This window comes from Sorex araneus, chromosome 1, assembly GCF_027595985.1.
Source record: "Sorex araneus isolate mSorAra2 chromosome 1, mSorAra2.pri, whole genome shotgun sequence".
Classification (NCBI taxonomy): Eukaryota; Metazoa; Chordata; class Mammalia; order Eulipotyphla; family Soricidae; genus Sorex; species Sorex araneus.
The window spans coordinates 451,492,800-451,498,026 of NC_073302.1; positions in this window are offsets into that span (position 1 = coordinate 451,492,800).

The following is a 5,227-nucleotide window of genomic DNA, read 5'->3' on the forward strand; positions in this document are numbered from 1 at the left end:
AGGGGCGGGGCCCCAGGGTGAGGGCTCAGGGGCGGGGCCCCAGGGAGAGGGCGCAGTGGGCGGGGCCCCAGGGTGAGGGCGCAGTGGGCGGGGCCCCAGGGTGAGGGCTCAGGGGCGGGCCCCAGGGTGAGGGCTCAGGGGTGGGGCCCCAGGGTGAGGGCGCAGTGGGCGGGGCCCCAGGGAGAGGGCTCAGGGGCGGGGCCCCAGGGTGAGGGCGCAGTGGGCGGGGCCCCAGGGAGAGGGCTTAGGGGCGGGGTCCCAGGGTGAGGGCTCAGGGGCGGGGCCCCAGGGTGAGGGCGCAGTGGGCGGGGCCCTAGGGAGAGGGCTTAGGGGCGGGGCCCCAGCGTGAGGGCTCAGGGGCGGGGCCCCAGCGTGAGGGCTCAGGGGCGGGGCCCTAGGGAGAGGGCTTAGGGGCGGGGCCCCAGGGTGAGGGCTCAGGGGCGGGGTACTTGCATTGCCACGCATGACCCGGGTTCACTTCCCAACACCCCATAGGGCTCCCTGGGCTCTGCCTGAGTGGCCCCTGAGCACCGGGGGGCGGGTATAGCCTGAGACCTCCCCAAACCAAACCGGCCCGAAAGATCGGAAGCGGCGCGAGCACGCACAAGCGCCAGCGGGAGACCCCCGTGTGAAGCCCCTGCGGCGTCCAGCTCAGCCAGCGAGGCTGGCCCCGGCCGGCCAGCGCGCCCAGCGCACCCGCCACGGCCCCATGCCACGGCCCCATGCCACCTGGCCACCCCCGGGGCCCCTTTCCCCATCGGCCTCCCTCTGCCTCGGCAAACAGGCGGCACTGCCGGGTCCGCGGCCTCCGGCCCCCACCTCAGGACAGTCGCAGGACCCGTGCCCTGTCCCTCCCCATGGCCACAAAAACTCTGAGGAGGGAGTGTGGGGAAGAGCAGGTGCAGAGCCAGGACTGTGCTCCCCCGGGCTCTCAGCTCTGTGTTCCCTCTGGACTCTCAGCTCTGTGCTCCCTCCGGGCTCTCAGCTCTGTGCTCCCCCGGGCTCTCAGCTCTGTGCTCCCCCGGCTCTCAGCTCTGTGCTCCCCTGGCTCTCAGCTCTGTGCTCCCTCTGGGCTCTCAGCCCTGTGCTCCCTCTGGGCTCTCAGCTCTGTGCTCCCCCGGGCTCTCAGCTCTGTGCTCCCCCGGCTCTCAGCTCTGTGCTCCCCTGGCTCTCAGCTCTGTGCTCCCCCGGGCTCTCAGCTCTGGGCTCTCAGCCCTGTGCTCCCTCTGGACTCTCAGCTCTGTGCTCCCCCGGCTCTCAGCTCTGTGCTCCCCTGGCTCTCAGCTCTGTGCTCCCTCCGGGCTCTCAGCTCTGTGCTCCCCCGGGCTCTCAGCTCTGTGCTCCCTCTGGGCTCTCAGCCCTGTGCTCCCTCTGGGCTCTCAGCTCTGTGCTCCCTCTGGGCTCTCAGCTCTGTGCTCCCTCTGGGCTCTCAGCCCTGTGCTCCCTCTGGGCTCTCAGCTCTGTGCCCCCCTGGCTCTCAGCTCTGTGCTCCCCTGGCTCTCAGCTCTGTGCTCCCCTGGCTCTCAGCTCTGTGCTCCCTCTGGGCTCTCAGCCCTGTGCTCCCTCTGGGCTCTCAGCTCTGTGCTCCCCCGGGCTCTCAGCTCTGTGCTCCCCCGGGCTCTCAGCTCTGTGCTCCCTCTGGGCTCTCAGCCCTGTGCTCCCTCTGGGCTCTCAGCTCTGTGCCCCCTGGCTCTCAGCTCTGTTCTCTCCCGGGCTCTCATCTCTGTGCTCTCCACTGCCTGTGCTTTGGGACCCCTGCGAGCCTCTCGCAGCACTGCCGAGCAGAGGGACCTGGGCAGCTCATCCCATGCCAGAGCCTGGCCCCAGCTGGACTCCAGCACCCTTGGTCAGCACCGGCCTTCAGTTCACAGTGAGGCGAGGGGCTACAAGTGAGTCCCGGCGCCTGGTCTCTGGAGCCGGGAACAAGCCTTTTTCTTTACTGTGCGTGTTTTCAGACTCACACAGGCGGGCCCTGTGTCCACCACTGAGCTCCTGGGCGCCGGGCACGGAGGCCTCGTGCTGCCAGAGGGCAGCGGGGACCAAGGCCAGGTCATGGGGCTAGGGGCCCTGCCACTGCCACACCCCAGCCCTGCACGTCCAGGAAGGCATGCCTCAGTGGACAGCCGGAGCTGCAGAAGGCGGGTGAGTGGGCAGGGAGCTGGCCTGGGGGGGTCTGACCAAGGGACCCAGCTCCCAGGCCAGGGACGCCTGCGGCCACCAGCACAAACCCAGGGTGGGCAGGACGTGGACGGAGGGGCCTCTGGCAGGAGTGAGACTCAGCATCCGTGCAGGCCATCGGACACCAAGACACCAGCCGCGAGGCTGTGGGGTGGGGGCCACTCCCAGCCCCTCCTCTCTCGAGCCTCTGGGGACCTCCCCCTACTTGGGTTTATTAAAAAATGTCGGGGACCCCTGCTTCAGTGACTGCCCCCTGGGGCCGCTGAGGATGAGAGGGGTCACCGAGCCATAATCCCCCCTGACCTCTGACCTCTCTCCCCTCTGCTAAGCCGCCTCCCCGCCTCTCACCGGAAAGGGGAAGGCAAAGGGGGTGGCGGGCAGGGGTAGGAGGGTGGGAGGGAAGGGACTGACCAGAGGCAGCCCCCCTCCCCACCTCGGAGGCCCTGGGGGCTCCGGCCTCCCTGTCTGTCTCCCAGGAGGGGCCTCCGGGCTGCCCCCTGGGGCCAGCAGGGCAGGTGCCAGCCCCAAGCCCGCCCTATCAGGAGCCGGCGGTCCTGAAGCCGTGGCTTGGGCTCCCCCAGGGCAGCAGCCCCTTTGTCGCTGACCACGACTGCCCGGCTCAGTGGACCACGTCGTGGGGGGCCGCGGCCTCTGGTCTGAGCAGCAACCCGGCCCGGCCCCCAGGGCACCAAGCAGGTGTGGACGGTCTGGGTCTGGGCCCCAGGGCTTCCCGCGGTGTGGAAGGTGCAGTCTGCACCCTCCAGCCCTCAGGCCGCCTCGGGTCACCCGAGGGCGCTGCCGGGTGGAGCTGCGGACACGGGCCAGGTGACCGCCGTCCCGGTGGCCCCTCGCCCAGCCCACTGCTGGGGGCGCAGGGCCAGCAGCCTTGGCTGCGGAGGGAGAGGCCAGGCAACACCCCCCCACGCTGTCCCGCGCCTTGCCCCCCTCCCCGCCCCGGCCCCTGGGCCTTCCCAGACCCTGCCAGGACTCCGCGTGGCCGCACGCCGGCCTCTCCCGCGCTGGGTGCTGAGCTTTGTGCGGTACTGGGCTGGGCAGAAGCAGCGGGCCCAAGGCTGCGGGTTCTGAGGAGTTCCGCCCCCCTGGCCCCGGCCCCGCCCCGTGTCTTCCAGACCCTGCCCTGGCCCAGGAGGGAGCGCGTTTCCCAGAACAGCTGGACCTGTCCTAGCAAACCCGCTTGGGGCCTCCCTTGCCCCAGGCCCCGAGCCTGGAGGCCGTCCCTCCCGCCCCAGGATGAGGGGCAGCCGCAGTTAACGAGGCTGGAGCTGTAAATCCCCCGGAATGCGAGGCAGCCCTCTCGGGGACCCGGTGCTGAGACCCCCTTGCTGTCTGACCCAGCTGTTGTGTCTTGCCGGCTGTCTGCTATGCGACACGCAGCCCAGAAACTCCATAACATAAGCACCCAGGGACCCCACCTGCAGAGGCTGCGGCGGACCTGGGGTACTTGGGGCTAGGTGGGAAGGAGCCGAGGAAGATCCGGAGCGGAGGGGCAGGTCCCTGCGGGCACCTGAGGGCTGGGAAGGGCTGCCCCTGGCCCTGGCGCCCCCGCCCAGCCGGATCTCAGAGCCCAGCTCCCCACAGGCGGTGAAGGGGGTCCAGCAGTTCCTCCCCGCAGGAGCTTCCAGAAGGTTCCCCACTAACTCATCGTGGTAATAGTGGACTCTGTTCAACTTGGTGGAATTGGGCGACAGTTTTATCAAGACACCCAAGTTTAGTTTCCACCTTTTATGTCCGACTCTGCATCTAACTTATTTATTTGATCAAAGAATTAGTCCCTGACTCACTGGAACATAAAAAATAATAATAATAACCGCCTGGGTGTGCAGAGTTTGGTGCTCCCGCCTTTCTCCGAGTGCCCCACGGCTCTGCTGTGATGACAGACGGTTCAGACCCAAATCCCGGGCTGGGTCCGAGCTTGGGTTGGGTCGGGCCCCAGGGGGTTTTGTTTTTATTTTTAACATCTGAACCTACCTGAAATTTCCAAACACAGGGCGCCTCCCCAGCGGGCGGGGGTGGGGGTGGGCCTTTCTGGGGTTCAAGGATGCAGAACCTCCTGCAAGCCAGGTCTCCCCAGCTCCGGGACCCTGTGCCCACCCAAGCCAGAGGCTCTGAGTTCCGGCCCCCGGGCCCCACCCCGGGATCCTGGCTGTGATTCTCAGGGTAGTTCTGCGTGTCCAGGGGCCGGTCTGGGGAGTGCTGCCTCTGACCCACACCCAGCAAGGCTGATGGGGAGGGGTGGCCCGCAGGAGGTCCCCCAATAAGGCAGCCAAACAAGCACCCCCAAACGCAGTCCCCCTCGTGCCAGCCTGGTTCTGTGGGGAAGGAGGAGGGGCCCCCAGTGGACAGGACGGGGCCCCACAGTCCTGAGGTCCAGCAGGCCCGCAAGCTGGGAGACAGAGAGACCCTCCCCTCTGCAGCACAGCTGTGTCTATGGGGGGGCTCACTCCGGGCTCCAGAGGGAAGTCCTGTTCCCTGGGGAGGGGGCCCTTCAGCCCCGCCCATTTCCAGGCCCCCCAAGGCTGGCACTGGGGCCACACTCAGAAGGGCATGCTCTGTCGCCCCTTCTGGCTCTCCCTTACCAGTCTGCGTCCCACCTGTCCTGCCCAACCTGGTGGGCCCTGGGGTGACTCTGGGCAGGGGGGCGCACAGCCTGCTCCGTCCCCCCTCCTGTAACCCCTTCCTTCCGGGTACTCGCCCGCCCGAGGGCACTGACCAGGCCCAAGGTGCAGGATGGGGCTGAGCGCGTCCTGTGGAGAGAGTTGGGCCCCGCACGGACCGGCTCCAGCCCAGCCTTCGGGCCTTTGTCTGCGCCAGGCGCCGGGCCGGGGCGGACACGTCGCTCTGGGGCCCGGGCGGACTCCGCGAGCTCACGCCGCGGGCACCGCGCCGGTCTGCCCTGGAGACCCGAGGGGCGCGGGGGGCGCCGGGAAGCCCCTCCGCGGCGGCGTCTCCCGAAGCCACAGGCCCGGGGCCCCACGGCAGCTCCCCCGCTCGGCGCCAGCCCCGGCGCTTCTCCCGACGCGGGAGGCGC